Source organism: Zootermopsis nevadensis, unplaced genomic scaffold, assembly GCF_977971745.1.
Source record: "Zootermopsis nevadensis isolate Lab colony 2312 unplaced genomic scaffold, Znev_1.0 Znev_ptg000088c, whole genome shotgun sequence".
Taxonomy (NCBI): domain Eukaryota; kingdom Metazoa; phylum Arthropoda; class Insecta; order Blattodea; family Termopsidae; genus Zootermopsis; species Zootermopsis nevadensis.
Genome location: NW_028259219.1, coordinates 72,015 through 90,960, shown reverse-complemented (window position 1 = coordinate 90,960; position 18,946 = coordinate 72,015). Strand labels below are relative to the sequence as shown.

Genomic DNA, 18,946 nt, shown 5'->3' with positions numbered 1-18,946 from the left:
ATACTGAAGATAACACGGGTCTTTTACCTTTGGTAAATAGACCACGAAGAGGCAATAGGATGGTACAACAAATTCGTGATGAAATTGTTGAATACTGTACTCAGGAGGGGTCACTGATCTGGCAAGAATTGTATGCTTAAAGATGAACTTACCGTGTCTTGTGTGGTCCGTGGTTCATTCCGATCCAACATAAATTGCAGCGTTTCAAATGCAAACCACGTACTAGTGTAACTTCATCTGCACCTAGAACAGTGGGAATACTCTTTAAAAATAGGATAACAAATTGTACGTAGGTACAGAAAATGTAAGCTACCCTACGTTAATGTTGTTAAGGAAAATATGAACACCTCTAATACAGAAATATTATTACCTATTCTTTTCTTTTATTTTACTAATTACCCGATTACAGCAAAGCCAAAAGGAAGGGAAGTTTTGGCACTCTAAGTCGGTTAGTTAAAGGAAAGAATTTGAACTAAAACTTGATAAAATATACTATAATTACGTAGGACTAACGTTTTCCCATTCTGGTAGGTTTCTTCATTTTGTTTTCTCTCTTCTCAGAGAAGCAAGTAAGCTGGTCAGTTTCCTTTTGCATTCTTCTGTATCGATCTCCAACTCAAATGATCATCATTTTCACCACTGTGAGAATTCAAATCACACTTATCGGGTGAAGTATTACTTTGTACATCACAAAAAGTACTGAATACTGAAAATTCATTACTAGTTTAAGCATTCCACTTAACCGTTTAAAGCATTCCAAAACTTACTTCAAGACATTTTGTTGGTGTTGGTACTGTATCAACACAAATCTGATACAATGTTTTGTAGTTATGAAAGATGCTTGACACGTCACTCTGCAATGCAAGCAATTCCGAAATAATCTACTGCTTATTTACAGCGTCTGCAAAATAAAACAATAGTAATCTTTAAAGATTTCAAGAATTACCATACATACTCTTACGTTGTGGCGACAAGTATAACTCTATTTCGTAAGGATATATTTAAATCAAATTTGAGCGACGACAGGAGCATAAAACTTTTCTCATTTTTCCAAACGTCCATACACGTTTCAAAGTAGGGCCACCTTGTGTCACAAACATACCCAACCTACAAAAACGCCTTAAACCACAGGGTGAAATATGAAAGTTAAACTCTGTTAAGCGCATATAAACCCAAATATATGCCAATCAGCAACTCCAAGTAGTTCCAATGGTTACTACGAGATGGAACTAGATACATCAAACGGCCGATCTTAGTTCCCATTAATGCCACCAGGTTGCATTCGAGAAATATTTATCACAATCGAGATGATATGGAACGAGTTGAACCAAACAAACCACCTCATTAAAATAAAAGCAAATATTAGCACGGCGTGAAATTTGGATTTTGAAGACGGCACAAGCCATGAACAAGCAATATTATCAGAGCAAATGCCAGATGGGATTTATATGCAAAGAAGAGTATGAACTCCTGCAACTAGCTAACCAAGAACTTCAATACTTTTTGTATCAAAAATACTATTCTGATTCTAGTAATTTTGGCATCTGTAGAATTCATTTTATCAAGAAACAAATGATGCTTACAAAATATTTACATTGAATAAGGGGGTGCAAACACAGGCTGCCTTCTATAACTTTTGTAGCTATTTGGAACATTCTTATTTTCTTTTTATTAGCATTCGTGTTCCTTGATGTATAGTAACTAGCATCTTCAATTCACATAAAACTAATGAAGTCCAATGGTAACTGCATGATCCGTGTGCTTCAACAGTCAGTAACTCATTTTATATTTGAGTTTCATACAATTCTTACTTTAAACTTTCTTAAACTGCGTTAACAAGCTAATCTTTGTGCTAGTGAAGACTTGTTTTTTCTCCACAGTTTTGAATTCTGAAATTCTATTTAGACAATTTTCATCTTCAAAGGGTTAATGTTCTAAAATTTGTCCCTTTATTTTGATGCTGGCAAATGTTTTGGTACAATTGTACCAACCTCAGGCCAACTGTTACATGTTATTCAAAACAGAAGTCAAAAGATAATTAATTAAAAGGTACCTAAGGTTAGTACTGAAATAGATGTTACACAGTGGTATAATTAAAAATAATGCAAGTTTAAAATAAATTCAAATGGGACCAGTTACATGGAATGCCTACAATCACAAGAAATATGTTTAGGTTACATAGCGCAGGTTGAGATCATTTATATACATGCCTCACATAAAATGCCCTAGTTAATTATTATACAGTACAGATACGAATATACTGAAAGTAAATTTTTAGCCAATTTGTTTTCCTTCAAATAATTTGGTATGAACAGAAGAGACCCAATTTTCTGAGTACTATGAAAATCTGAAACATTAAATGTCATTGCACTCTAACCTATATCTTATAGCTTAGTGTATGTTACATACTTATTACCAAATTAAAAATAAGAGTTAATGCTATTGCATACTTCCACTAATTATGATGAAAACTTTGAAAGGGACGAGGCAATAACTGCATAAGTTATAAAACTTTCAAGTCACTTTTCTTAAAACTTATGAACTGTCAGTCAGAACCTTGTCAATCCAAGCTCACAACTGCCGGGACACAGTGCAACATTCCAGAAGGCAGCCATCACGACATTCACAGAACCCAGAACTCAAAATAGGACCACCTTTGCACAGGTGGATATAGGGGTTTTATCTTCCACAAGTTACATTTGAGCTACACACATCATTAGCCAACCATATTCAATGAACAGACAAAACATCTTTCAATAACCCCCATTTCTGTTAACAGTAATACAGGTGAAGTTGTTGTGTCTGAAAGTGTCTTCACATGTTCTTAACCTTGGCACAAGATGGAGTTGAGTACCTTCAAGCCCTGCAGTTTTATACTAGAGGAATAAACCCCAGTATCCACTGAATAGTTTGGTGGGACCCAGTTTTAATGTTACAGGGAAGAGAGACATCCTGCCCCACTGGCTAAATTGCAGTCTGCATCAGTACCCTAGTCACTGAACTAGCTGAACTGTCCTGGCTCATGTAAATCACCTTCAAAACCAGAATAAAATTTATTCTTGCACCATACGATGAAACTGAAACTTGTCTGTGAAGTTTCTGCCTGTTAGGACAATTCTAAATTAATATTTGGCGGGAGCACAAAATAAATTAAATAAAGAAACTGAAACTTCAGTTTTCTAAAACCAGCAAGACAACGTGAAGGCAGTTTTCCTAAATGGAATTCAATACTTTTTACACATCTGTAGCTGTTGGGGTGAGATGCTCTCCACAAACAAGTGAGCAAGAACTCTTAGAAGTTCACTCAAGAAGAACTTTAAGTTGTTACTGTAGAATTTTGATCATGATGAGGTTTGCAGGAGGAAGAACTCCAGGCTGAGTTAATTATTGCCCCAGATCCAAAATCAAAACCTATCTAACGATTCACCTGAACACCTCACACTGCACAAATCCTTTCCATGTACTGCCTCCATTTGGTTTGATATTCTTGCTGCTCCTTACATAAACTCTGAATCAATTTCCTGTGACAAATTATGAAATTCAAAACTTCTGCTGTATATCCACCCAGAAACTACAACCACCACAGTTCTTAAGTTACTTTTCCTCTGTCAAGAATCTGCATCATTACAGGAGTCCACCACTCTACATAACCCTTGTCTGACCAAAGATTCCTTCTACGCATCAATTTCCTCACATATATATACCTCTTGAAGTCCATTCCGTTTCTTGTTCCCCTTTCTTCTTTGTCATGGCACTTTTCAATCGGAGTGCTCCTGCTTCAGTATCTTCAGCTCCCATTGTGTCCTCACTGTTCAGAATATACTGCAGAGATCTTGTTCAGTAAATCTACTCCGACAGGGAACACATCTGAATCTCTTAATCCGCTTCATCAGCCTATAGGAATTTCACATGGACAATCTTTCGTAAGCCGTGTCCAACATTAGCACACCTACAGGAAAATACGAAGAAAACTTTCTCGCACCTCAAAATTCCATCTTTCCCCCATTTCTTCTAATCACACTGTTTCCTTCCTAATACTTCTAACTCTTATCAATCAGATCATCTAAAAATTTATTCCAATCAATTTTGCAACATGAACAGACGATGTTACCTTTCACGTTAGGCGTATATATGGTTTCCATCACACACTTCACATTGCACATTAATCACACCATACATGATTTCTCAAAGTCCCATCAGTTTCTCACAAACATCCACCAATCGATCTATCCTTATCCAATTACTTCCCAAATACTTTATATTACTTAGTAGGTTTCTCAACTCTACACAAACTGTTCTTCATTCATTTGACTCTACACCGGAAAGAATTTGTCAGCGCAGCTTTCAAGTTCCTCTTCATACTTTCTATCCACACCTCTCCCCCCTTCCTTCAGACGCTACAACACAAAAGGCAGCCATCTTCCTATCTCAAATGTTTCACTTCTTTTCTTGAATTTCAATCATGACTTCTGAGACTTTTCTTAATCTTGATTTTCATCAATTCACTGCTTCCTTCACTGAACCGCTTTCTTACAACTTCAAACATTAAGCTTTCACACAATTTATGACTTGAACCAGCTTGCGGCCACTGTTCCTTTGTTAGACAGGCAACAGCCTTCCTCAAGGCACTCACAATTTCAGACACTCAGGTATGAACACATCACAGACCACTTTACACTAAAACAAACTGTACTTGCACTAAATAAATTTAAAACCAGTTTGTTCCTCACTTCTTTACCTGAAGCATCATGACCACATGACGACAAAGAGAGCTGCAAGGTATTTTGCAGATGATTAATAATACAAATCATATTTTGTTATTGCGGAACAACACATCTGTATTTCTTGTCCACCCACAATTTTTAAGGAAAATGTGCACGATGTCCATCAGCTACTACAGTTACTATATTACCATAACATGAAAGATATGTTCTTCTGAAAAGTTTGCATTATTTAGACCTACTGCTATACTGAGCAGATCCTTCTGTATCTTATAATGTGGCAACCATCAGTGACCCTTCCCAAAACTCAACCAAAATCCAGCCTGTGGCAGCTTCCCCCGCCTCTTTCTCCAAGGGCAAAGGCACTACAGCCTAAACCCAACCACTCACCTCCACCTAATGCCCATGTTAAGAACATGCAAAGTTTTACCTTTTGCTCCCCAAATTCAGTTCTGGAATTGGATCAGCATGAGGCAGTAAACTGTGTAAGAACACCACAGACCAAATGTTACAATGTAACCTTAACATTATCTCCATCCTTCATGTGTGTTGGTATCGCTCCTTCAGAGAGCTTCCATCCCACCTTTCCATGTTTCAGCAGATTCAGTTCCAGTTGTAGAAAGTACTAATTTGTTACTATCAAAACCAGTTACTAATTCTTGAATTGTCAGGATTCAAGATCAAACTGTTAATAAAGCAACAAATTTTATGATACTAGAGACCTTGCACCTTATACTGCTAAATAAAACAAAAAATTTGAATCTAAGCATCAAAACGACAGACTTTAGCATTTTGGTTATTCACCTGGGAAGACCTGTTCTGGAGAGGAAAATTACAATTCAAGGAAGCATGAGGAAGAGCACGACACATTTCTAACAACAGAACGCAAGACTGCAGTAGCAACTACTTTCCATTTCTAATTATTTTTCTTAATTATGCTTAAGGTTGCTTTTGTAACTTCTATACAATTTCTGCCTTGGTGCAACATCTTGACAGATGTTTATCTTTCAAGTCTAATGGTAATTTTAATTAATGTAAAATATGTGAGTATTGAACTAGTTTAAACACATTAAACAGTAAAACTTCAATTTTACAATCACTCACTTGTCTCCATCATATGGCAAAATTTCCACAATGAAGTTCAATTTGTAGTCATTTCCTGAATTCTCAGCCATACATTGAAGATTTTCATACTAAGTGATCGACTTTTTGGTTAAAAACTCTCACTGCCACTACGTATGTTCAGTGAGTACAGAACGGTGGTGGAACTCTTGGCTCAAACAAATAACAGCAAGTCCATCAAGCAGTAGCTTCACATGCCATGCACAAAAATAAAACTGTTTCAGTAGCAGAATCCTCAAACTTCTTTCTTTTTCCAACAAGCATTCATCACCTAAACAATTATGAGAAATGAAAACCATCGAGCTGGTTTTCAGCTGTAGTTGTATTAGAACCGGTTACTCAAAGTGTTTCATGTAACAGTATGTCACAGCCAGTAAGACAGCCCATAGCGAAGAGATACATTTGGCCACAACACTATATCACGCTACCAAAACAACACTGTCCCTCATTGCATAAAGGACGCAGAACACACTATACTCTTGAAAAAGGAACCCATTCCAGCACCAACCGTTGTTAATATAAGGTATGAGCAAATATTTGCCTGAATGTTCAGCCATAATGTAACCGTAAGCAGGGAATGTGGGAGGCAGTGACAATATAATTGACAGCGACTTCACAAATATCCCTGATGACAGACTGCGAGATTGCCTCCACAATATTGGAATTTTGTTTAAAATAAAATGGCCCATATGTTATCATAAATAACAAAATAAATTTTGGAACCATATATTTGATCCCAATAGAAAACATAAATATCCAGTCTAGTCCAAGATACAAGGTCTCATTTACACATTCCAAATATTTATGCCAAAATTTGCTGCTTTGTTTGAAACTTGAGTTCAAAGTGACAGATATTTGCTATGTTAAATTATACGCAATGTCTTTTGAATGTCAGTGTGTCATGGGGGCCGGTACACAGCAGAACACTAACAATGCTGCAAGCTGTGACATTGCGTATCTTACCTTGAACTAAATATTTAAGAATTTACCAAGTACAAAATGCGCAAAATTTGTATGTTCTCATGATCAGTGTATGATGTAGTATCCAAAAGTTCTGAGAATGCTCCCATAACAATTTCTGGTTTCTGCAAGGAAAAACAGCCTTCCAGACCAATAATTGCCGTCTGCCGAAGTGTCCCATAACTCGTTAGGAACATCATAGCAGGAATCAACTTGCAGTAACAATCTTTAATTTCTCTGTCTTCAACAGCTGAGGAAATGTTTATGTTTCTCCAATGAAGCAGACACACATTTTATAAATGCTTTAACAGTATACACACCTCCGAGGTCTATACCACATACTGCAGACAAATTCACTGTTACAAAGAAAAGTGCATTAAAGGAAAAATTCACCAGAAACACTTCCTTGCATTCTGTTACTCACCACACTAGAAACATCATTCATAAAGATTGTAGTTCTTATTAACTTCTGAATGTTATATCACGCCCCAAATTCCATACACTAAACTGTTTCAAAAAACTATAGGTACTTACAAATTATGTTATGTTTTACATTAGATTGATATCAACCGCAACTAACATCCCCAAAAACATTCAATACAAAACCCCAGTACTGAATTTCACTAAAATCCAAGTTATTTCAGAAACAAAACATAATCCTGGACAAACGCAGCCTCACCATAATGAAAGTATTTTGTTCACTTTCTGTGAAGAACATAAAAAAATAGACATTAAACACTGCATTCAAATTCAGCACAGCAACTGCATACCTGAAAAAGCGAGATGATCATATTTTGTAGCCACGTTGTCATATTCACACCCACATGTACTGCTGCAGCCTTTGTGCCGAACACCCCTTCAGGCCAAGATATGTTCTGCTGCAATTTAACAAATTACAGTATTCGAACACAATTCAAAATTCAGTCTTCATGCAGTACTTTTGTGCTGTTGCTGGCTGTTATGGACTGGTATTTGATGTTTACAGACCAACATTCTGAAGCATCAAAGTATGAATGCAAATTCTGTGGACCATAACGGAATGTTTCAGCACAAACTGCTGTAATGATTAATTTCTAAATCATCTTTGTGCATATTTATTTTGATTACTCACAAATTCAGACACAAACACACCGCAATCTTAATTCCACACTTACCCCACAACTAGTGCCTCTTGGTGCATTATCACTATATTTTATCTAATAGATCTCATCTTGAGGTAGGATCCTGATGTTTATTTTCCTATATTTCATTGTGAGAAAATGAGCAAAGAGCCTTACCCTACCTTATGGCCATGGTTTCTTTACGAACTTCTACGTCTCCCTAGATAATCTGATAATTTGTTAACGTCTTGGTATGGTTTCAAACTTAAAATGCCACTTATCCCTGAAATCGACATAATTTTACAAATATCTTTTTTGTCATAATCCAAACTCAATAAAGTATACAATTACATTTTTGTATCCGAGAGCAGAACCATTGAACGTTGTAGTTGGAAACCAACAGCTGGAGAATGTGGAGCATTTCAAGTACTTGGGAAGCATAGTCACGACGGACGCCCTATGCACCAAGGAAGTAAAAGCAAGGATAGCCATGGCCAAGGCAGCTTTCGTCAAGAAGAGGATACTTCTCACTAGCAAGTTGGGCTTGGAGATGAAGAAGAAACTAGTGAAGTGTTACGTATGGAGTGTCGCGCTGTATGGAGCAGAGACTTGGACACTCAGGAAGAAGGAACAGAAATACCTGGAGAGTTTTGAAATGTGGTGTTTGAGAAGAATAGAGAAGATCAGGTGGACGGATCGAGTGACCAACGAAGAAGTATTGAGGAGAGTCAACGAGCAAAGAAACATTCTGCAGGCGATTACACGAAGGAAAGCTAACTGGCTGGGACATATTATGAGAAGGAATGGATTACTGAGTGATATCACAGAAGGCCAGGTTGAAGGAAAGAGAGGACTAGGAAGAAGATTGATACAGCTAACCGACGATTTTAAAAAAGGAAAGAAGATAACGTTCCAGGAATTAAAACGAGAAGCCGAGAATAGGGAACACTGGAGAGCTCTGTTTGGGCAGAGCAATGGACCTGTCGTAAGACAGAACACTGAATAATAAATAATAATCTGCCACCATTTTCTCTTCAAATGCCTTTCCCGGTTCAGATTGTCATATATTCACCCACAATGTCACATTCAATGCATAAATGGAAACATGTTATATATCCAGGTTTAAAAAAGTATAATAAAATAACCTAATCAACATTAAAGGAACATCATGGTAGATCAGAAAATAATCACATAAAATCTGTAGTTCTTTGTATGGAACTCTACTATAAACAGTATTTGCCATGGATGTTTTCTTCACTTCTCTCTTGAACTGTAAAGATCTTCTCGTTGCATGCAATAACACAAACCTACCCTTAGCCTGTATATCTCATTTCCACCAGCATGGCATGTTTCTATGAAACTAAACACATTTTCAAAAACAGCATGAACTTGGAAGCCTCTAACTACAAACTTTTGGGTATATCTCTGCGAAGTCTTGAAACTGGTTTCATTACTTTTCTGATAAAGGTAAAGTGCTGTTAGCAACAATTACATGTCACACCCAGATAAAGCTGTGCAGATTGCTGGTATTTTTGGTGTCACGCATCAATACCTCATGGAACTTACCATCTCAGATTCTCCCTTCACACCCAACATGTATATATGCACATACTGAAAGGAACGTGTAGCATCCACCTATACAAAATTTTATTTTAAAATTATAAAATAAGCTTTCACTACTTTGTATTGCATGTAATACACTGATACAGTGAATAATATTCATCATTAAACTCATCAGGCAACTGCAAGATAAAACTTAAAAATGCTTTTAAATAAAGTCTTGTCAAATCAGAGACATGAGTTGAGCGTTAACATTTCAGTAGCAAACTAACTTATCTATTATGTGATCCAGCAGAACGTCTTGAAATATAACACCAGGTCGCTCGAGCAATGCTGTATCCTTTAGTTCTTTATGTTTTATTTATTCATGGCTTATTTAACGACACTGACTGTACCTCAGACTTCAACATCAAATTATGACTGATGAATTGGAATGGATATGGGACGAAGCGCAGACATGGCTTAATCCAATGTATTATCGTGGCATCTGCATGGACTAATGAAAAGAGCATTTCAGACGAGCTTGAAAACTGGTTATTATCTGTCGACATCGATTAAACCAGAAGTTATCTCGACTTGACAAACAACCATTTCTACGAACAAATTTAAAAAGCATACGACTAAAGAATCATTTTTAACCAATATAGTAATTTGAACACAAGATTTTCCAATGACAGAACATACATTCGAGAACATGGCCATCCAAAATAAACGAATGCAAGACAATTGTAAGGACAAATGTAACTACGTATAGTTTTTAAGCTTTTCATAATTTAAAATAATTACAGATTGAACGATGCATTTTGCAAAGTTGTGTCAGAATTACCATTTTTGTGCTTTACACATCATTTTTTCCCCATGGCATAGTATAGTCATTTTAGATAATAAGAAAGATGGCAAAAGCTCTGATTGCAGTGACGTAACAGAAAGGGTTTGGAAGTTTCTTTATAGTGTTGATGTCTAGCAGATTCACCATGTAACATAAGAACCAGAAAATTATTTAAACATTTTTGATCCCTTTCATTGCTTCGAACGACAGTTTTACCATATATCAGATGTGAATGCGGTACTTTCAGGTTAACTATAAAATATTTCTGCCAGTCTGGATTTTAAACATGACTTAATTATTAGGAAGTAAACTTTATCTTGTATTTTCAGGCACCTTCAGAGAGCACAAGTGGATTATTCTCGAAGCGAATACCAGGTAAAGGATATATTTGTGTTGTCTTATGGTCCTTCCTGCATCATATCAAAAAATACAGCCCTTTAACTACCCTTGTAATTCAGGTCTGAACCAGTGTTTCACAACCCATGCAAAGGCATGCCAGAATGTCTGAGCTTATTATTCTATCTGATGTAAAAAAGCATTTACTGTGTTTTTTCATTATGTTCTGGGCCACTGGCACCAAAACAAATTTGCCATTAATATATAATAGAAGCATTTGTTTTAAAGATTGAGTCCCAAATTAATGGACCAGTCTTTCGGGTGTTCTGTAAGAATGTAAAAGGCGTTGAGTGTCGGTACCTCTCCAAACATTGGTTGCTAGTCGTCATGTATTGTGCAATTGTATGTGTTGGGTATTCAGTATTATTGATACGCTCGTCCAGATCCTTCAAAATATTCATCCTCTTGGGTCTTGGATAACACCGAATAGGACCTCGGTGTAATAACATTACATATTCCCATTTGCACTCGCACGATCTCATAACTTATGTCATTATATTTAAAATACTAATTAAATTATTGACAGATACTGATCACAAATATTTTAACTTGCGCTGCACCTGCGTATCTGATCTTCTGTCGATAAACCAGGATACACATTGTGCCTTCTCCTGTGGAGTAGCCATTTCCCTTATCTGATAATGTAATACAGCTGTTCTCATCCTCAGCCATCAACTCTGAAATGGGTCTTCTTCCAGGACGTCGTTTTCTTGGCTCTTCCACTGACAGACCGCCTCGCCGTGCGGTAAATACTGAAGTTGTCACTGGCGATGAGGGGCAGCTGAAATATGACAACACAATACAATTAATCCAGCCACTGAACCAGCAACATGCAAAGACTCCAGCTAGACACCATCAACTTGTATAGAACAAAATAATGTTAGAGGAAGAACAAGACTTGAGTTAGTTATACAAATTCTACCTTAGGCATCATCCATTATCCAGGTAATTTGACAAACACTATGACTTTGGCGTACAGCCAACTCTCAAAATATCTAATACACCTAAGACAATGGACAATATCGAACACAGTATTCATAAAATGAAACGACAAATGTCATAAATCTTGAAAGAATCACTCAAATTAATATAGGCTACAAACTTAAGCTGTAAAATTCAGACAAGTATACAGTACACCCAGGAGAGCTCAGTCAGTACAATAACACTGAGTCCCATTCAGAACTCTATCTAACAGGTATTTGGGATCTTTCCCCAGGGTAAGAATAGCGACAGCTTGAAGATGACCAATCATGCCCACATATTATCAAGTTAAGAATACAAGGAATTGTACCTCCATAAACATTCAAGCACAGGAGCAACTGTAAATGTACACAATAAAATACCATCACATTTCCAGACTAATTCTTTCAGTGCTACAATCCAACGTAACACCAAGACAAAAATAAAATAATCACTTGTTGATCTTTAAAAGTCCACCATGGATACTCTAAAGAAAGGGAATGGCTTCAATGCAAAGATGCTCATACCACATTTCACAAAATTCTCAAATCTGGTTCAAGAGTTGAAGATGGCTGTCTTCTGGAATGTAGCAAAATGCAGTCTGGTAGGTAATAGTTTATGTTTCAAAAAAGCTCACTGCCTTCAACACATCCCAAAAGATACCCATCTGTAAGAACCTCACATCTCATCTGGTTCAAAAGTTAAAAGGTGGGAAAGACGAAAAAGTGAGCACGTGCATTTCTTTCCTCTTCAGAAATTACAGGAGGATAAACAAAAAGAACACCAGAGTAATATCGGACTGTACAAACCTGTTACACGGACTCTGGTAACCATACTGGCCTGTCTGATCATAGCTGGAAAGCGTTTGTTGCTGCTTCACTGTATTCACTATTACCATACAAATCAGACCTGTAATATGGGCACCTAAGGTTTATAATTCATTACGCATCCATTACATTAAGAATGTCCACTAGTGGGATGAAGTTTGTACCTGGTTTCATGAATATATCCAAAATGGTTATAAAGCCATTAAGTGGAGACACACAAACACATGGACATGATGCAACATAAGCTTTATGAAGTAATAAAATTAAGCGGAAACTGGAAATAAAAAACAAGGAAAATAATTCCTGACATGCCCTGTATGCAGCGGGGTGGCAGGCTGATTGCTGTAGGGGGTGTAAGAGGTGTATGGCTCCTGCAATTCTGTTCCACTTCCATCTAGTGGTGTCATTGGTGACTCATATTCTGGTGGTGGAGGATCATCCATCCGAATCCACTTCCCTCCTCGTCGCTGCATCCTAGGTGACTGTTACTATAATCACCTGAAAACACAAAGCACTACAGACTTAAAATATTTATAAAAACTCTTTTTCATCCCACATTGGCTTGGTTCAGTTAAAGTCTGCAGTGTCAGGTGATATGCATTCAAATGTAAAATTCCTCATTCTGGCAACCACATCATTATTCTTATGACTGGGTTTTGTCCATAAAAATTTAAGACAATACTTTACTACGATGCACTAAAAATACCTTTGCATTTTTATAAGTTTCACTTCCACAATGTTCTCACATACTTATACTATTTTTACTGAAGTATATGTATACAACTATTCGTACAGTACCGATTTCTTTGTGTAGCAAGCCCTAACCAGAATGGGCTTTTTAAAAATGAAAGCTGGTTATGGGCACTACTTCTACTAGCCGAAAATACTTTCATTCTAAGGTTTAAATATTCCATTCATAACTGATCTGTATATAAAAAGTTTCCCGACAAACTGTATCCCCCACAAAGGAAAGAAGGAGACAGGTTTGTCAAATTGCTTCATGAAGTAATTGAGGACAAAAGAATATTCAAAGTTTTCCCACAAGGCTTTGGACAATAAAAAAGGTTACAAATATGATTACGCACTTCTTGCAAATCAAGTACACATAATAAAATCATTATCCACATTACATACCTAATTTAAAAATGTTACAATTTTGTTGCGACTTAACATCAACACGGCACCATTACCGCTGAAACCAGGGATACTAGTATAGCCACAGGTCGTGGCTTGGAATTGATCGAAAAAGTTTCAGCTGCCCCAAGATAACGTTCACCACCAGAGCGCACGCAGTATGATTAACTTCTTCAGAATCTTATAACCTCGATGTTCTAATGATGACATGAGCGTAATGTCTAAATTAAACTAAATTATAAACCACAGAATTAAACAAACGCAGAAGCCAAAAGCTAATAGACGAGAACGCCGAAAATGACATACAAACGGCTTCCTATTAGATTTACTTCGTGGCATTTTGTATACATCGTGCACACTGCATGAAACAAATCCTATTATATGTGCAGTAATTCGTCATAGACCGATGTGCAGGTGCCTACCTAATGCAAGATCTGACCACCCAAAAAGCCTAAATTTTATGTAGACACACGTGTCTACCCTAACAATCTAACCTAGCCTAATAGAGATATACGCGGGGTAAATGGGTAGATATCAAACTGTAAACCAAGAGCCGAATATAGGCAATTACATTGTATTTGAAATTCTGAATACAATGCCAACATTAACATCGATTAGTCCACCAACAATAAAGCAAACGTGGGATATAACATTGAATTCAGACCAACAACAAAACAACTCAATGATGCTATGTTCAAAACAGCCACCACTATATAAAAATTAAAAAACTGTTTAAAATTACTAACCACTGGCTTTGAAGGTATTCGACGAGTGTTATTCTAAATTAAATTCGAAAATAAAGAAGTTCTGAAAAGCCTTGGTTCCCAAGCCTTCTATATAAGCAGTCTGGTACTATACTTTCATATCAAAACCACAACTTCATCCATAAGCTCATGTCTAAATTGTGTTATACATTTTTGAAAAAATCAGTGAACCAAATCTGTCACAACTTTCTGAAAACTATTCTTTACTTCTTGGAAACTTATGTTTATGGGCTTACACTCCCCCACCCTGGCACTAATAATAACATAGGAAAAGCGCACAGGTGTGCATAAGAAAGTTTTTCTGTATCTAGAACGTCCTAGTCCTTGCCATATTCATTGATGGATTTGGTTCTGTTCTTACAATTTGTTACGTGTTATCTGTCGCATCGTTGATCACATAGTTCACATACACATTCGGGTCCTGGTTCTTGGTTGAGTTTCGTTTTACAGATCTTGTGGTGGTAACCGTGAACTGCCAGGCTTATTTTTGCGTGCCGCAGTGGTTGGTTCGGTCCTGTCCATGCCCGGTCGGTCATCGCGTTTCTCTTCAAGTAGTCGCGACGAGTTTTCCGTAGATGGCAGCAGTAGTCTGTAACGCAGATCTTCCATCTGGAAACTTTCCTTCTCTAGCTCGTAGGCCAGTCTTGATGGCGCGTATTTTGAAACTCCAAGAGTAATTTTCACGAATCGTGCCTTGACGTTTTCCAGTGATTTTACGTCTTTCAGACTTAGGTTGGGCCATGCGATTTCGATTCCATAGGTTAGCAGTGGGACAATTTTAGCTTCGAATAGTCTTACAGCGGTTTCAAGGCTAAATTGTCTTAGATTTTTTATTTCGAGCATTCCTTTGGTAGCTGCGATAGCTCTCTCTTTAATGTGGATCCGCAGTGTTACTCCCAGGTACTTAAATACATTAGTGACTTTCAATTGTTCCTGTTTGAAGTAGACTGTGTCTTCCGCAGTCTTCCTTCCGCCTCTCCTGAATACCATCTGTACCGTCTTTTCTTGGTTGATTATGAGTCTGTTTTGTTCCGCCCAGGTTATTAGTCGGTTGAATGTTTCCTGCAAGTCACTTTTATTCGTCGAGCCTAGGTCCATATCGTCAGCATAGCTATATTGCGACGTTGCGGGTAGACATACTTTCGTGATGTCGGCCGTGGGGATGTTGAATAAGAGTGGGCTTAGTGGATCCGCTTGTAATACCCCTCTGGTTTGTACGATTTCTTTTGATGTCGTTACGGTGTCGTCGATTCTGATCAGGTTGTGGGTCAGGATGTTGTGGATTAGGATGGATGTGCTTTTATCCAGTCCTATCTTTTCCATCTTTCCAGCGAGTATCTGTCTGTCCACACTGTCAAAGGCTGTTGTGTAGTCAATGAAAATTGTGTAGTACTTCTGTTTTGGGGTTCGGAGAGCCTCCTTAATGTCATTTAGCAGGTTTTCTATTGCTTGTAGGCAGGAGCGGCCTCTTCTAAACCCAACTGCTGTTGAGGGATTTGTGGGTCGGCTATCTTCGCGATTCTTTTCGTCAGTATGGTTGTCAGCAGTTTGAATGAGCTGTTTTCTAGAGCTGTAATTGGTTGCTTTAGGGGTAGAAAAGTATACCCTCCGGAGAATTATTCTATCCAACAGGGGCTTGATCTGAACTCTAAAATATAGTGAAAAAGCGTAGGATATAGTACCCAAGATAAGACACGACCGCGTCAGTATTAGGTACCATGACCAAAGATAACTCAAACATGGTTGTAGACCACTGCGATATATGAAAGAAGGATGTGAGCAACAACGACAACTCGATAGAATGCGAGCACTGTCAGAGATGGCAGCACTTCGACTGCAGCGGCCTCACCAGAGGGGAATTTGATATAGCAAAAAGAAAGAACTGCAAGCTGACATGGTTATGCTCGGATTGCAAGCCCAAAATATTAAAGATGACTGAGATAGAAGAAAGAATAACAGAAAAGCTGTTATTACAGGTACAGTCCAAACTGGATGCCATGATGACTAAGATCAAGGAGGAACTAAAAGCTGCAACAAGCCTAGAGCTAAGACAGCAACACCCGAGGCAGACAGTGATCAAGCCAAGGGCCCCTAACCCCCCGAATGTTCGAAATGAGAAGAGTAGTAGAACCACACAGACAGCCACTTCACAGAACCAACTGAAGGAAGAGACAAAAGAGAACAGGAAACTGAAGAGGATCCCCGAGGTACCCTCGAGAAACCCCAACCCTGGCACTAATGATATGTTGATGTCAGTGGTATTGTGTGGCAGTGAAGAATCTGAAATGTTGACAGCCCAGGGGCTGACATGGCTGACTGGCCACTGCAACTTCATTTCTCAAGACCAAACTTTTTAGTGATTCGCTATATTTTCTAATCAGACTAATATTTAACTTTATTAATGCGATGTTTTATTGTGTTCGTGAGCACATCTCAGTGCTGTATCTGTAATTGGCCATCAGGCTGTTGATACAGCACACAAATAATAATAAAGAATTGACATGTAATGGAGATAATGTATAACCCTGGGAATATGAGACTGACATCCATCATAACAGTTTCAGTAGACAAAAGATAAGGTGCATCTTAAGCCTGTTGTACCTTTGATGTCGAGATCCTGTTCAAGTGTTTTACCCATTTCCATATTGTATTTGGAGACCTAGTACTGAGGCAATGCCACAACCAACCAGTAGATTAGATTAGTTTCAAAGTTCAGTAATTAAGTGTTGTTTAATGTATTATCAGTTCTTATGAGTCAGCTATCAATCAGAATGTGTCAGCAAATACTGTTCTGAAATACGGAACTAATTTTGAGGTTCGTGCGTAAGAATCTCGCATGACTGGCATAAATTTGAAGTCTTGATAATGAATAGCTGCTGTAAATCTGGCATATGACTACAGTTTCTTACCTTGTAGCATTCTTCCCATGTGTGCTTCAACCATCTGTTGGTGATGCTGCGAATGACAAACTTGAACGTCGTTAACTGACTCTGCATTTTCTGCCTCAGAAGCCATCACTTCAGGTTGTAAGTGCTCCACTCTGTTGTTATTACAAGGGCCTTTGTGATGACGATGTGATGGTAGGTCGATACTGTGAAGCACAAATCCTTTTTGTACCTAAAACCTAATTTCTTTTTCTGAGGTATAAAAATGTTGTAACAATTATTCCTGCTGGAGTCTTTTCTGTTATCAATAATCCAAATTGAAACTTGATTTGTTGATTTTCAGAATGAAATATATTCACAAAATTTTGCTTGTTAAACCTGAATGGAAGAGCCCACTTGGAAGAGCTAGGAGTACATGGGACGAAAACAATTAAAATTGAACTTACGGATATGGTGCTATGGTGTGAACTGGATTTAGGTGGCTCAGGATTGGGATCAGTGGCAGGCTGCTATAAGAATAGTAATGAATCTTCAGTTTTTGTAAAAGGTAGGGAATTGCTTGATTGGCTGAATGTTCAGTAGCTTTTCAAGGTCTCTGCACCATTGAATTAAATAGTTGGTACCGCATTTGATTCAGTACATCAAGTAAACTATACTGTACTATATTGTACGTACAACAGTGTAAAATAATAATGTGTTAAATATAACTCATACGAAATATGAAGAATACACAGGTCGTAAAGTCAACTTACAAATTAACTAATAATAAAATAAGATCATATGGACTCATTTTAAGAATGAACAAAGAGACGATGACAGTAAAGGAATTAAATATAAAAGTGAAAGGAAAACACACAAGAGGGAGACTGATAGAGATTTAAATACAGTGAATAAATAGTGCAATTCTTATGTTACTGCATTACATTAACATGGATTATGAGGTTTTATGTGCGCACTAATTGAATTTACTGCAAGCTGAAGGCTGTAAACATTTTGTGTTATCCGACATTAATGTTGCAAATTTGGATCCTGTAACATTTTCACATGATCTAAAATTTATTAATGAGACTTCCTCTCATTACCTTGTAAGAGATTAGTGTTTACTGAAGAGTAATGTCTTGTTCTTTCTATGTGTTTTTATGCGGTCCTCTTAGAACATATAATTCGGACATCAATGTGATTTTACACTTGCATTTTCCAAAAATTTTGAATTTGTATTAGGATCGTCTTTATTCTTTCAGATAATTTTTAAGTATAGGTAATTTTATACCATCCCTGGTATAAAAAATGTTGACAGAGGTGTTGCCCAGAACCTGGCCTTGATATTTTTAGACTAAATAATTAATGAAAACATGAACATTCACGTATGTCCCACCCCTTTAGCCCCATTCACAGATTTTTGGTACTTGATAGGAAACCTGGGTCTCTCTCAGAAATCACACATCACAATCATTCTTAGATGATATGATCATCTGAAACTCTTACAGCCCCACTATTTCGACAGAAAAGAAAGTTATGATGTTTGAGGAATCTATAAAATTACAGCATTTTGAAAACTGAATCTCCTGTCTTCAGGCAGAAAAGAGAAGAACAGAAAACTTAGCCCTGGTTGGACTAGCCTCAGACCTTGTCCATCTCTGGAAAGAAAGAGCAGGTCTGAGGCCAGCTCGACCAGAGGACTCAGCAGA

The 18,946-nt window shown here is 37.4% G+C and overlaps 1 protein-coding gene across 1 annotated transcript in view; it reads right to left on the bottom strand.

The window, feature by feature from the left end:
* Positions 1–18,946, bottom strand: part of LOC147870864 (uncharacterized) — a 46,199-nt gene that overhangs the window by 18,531 nt on the left and 8,722 nt on the right. Inside the window, exons 6-12 of the mRNA XM_087341785.1 lie at positions 17,283–17,464; positions 12,788–12,973; positions 12,458–12,557; positions 3,705–11,469; positions 768–901; positions 514–639; positions 153–243 (exon numbers count right to left, since the gene is read on the bottom strand). The gene's annotated coding sequence lies outside the window, so the exon portion shown is untranslated. The remainder of the gene's footprint in view (positions 1–152; positions 244–513; positions 640–767; positions 902–3,704; positions 11,470–12,457; positions 12,558–12,787; positions 12,974–17,282; positions 17,465–18,946) is intronic.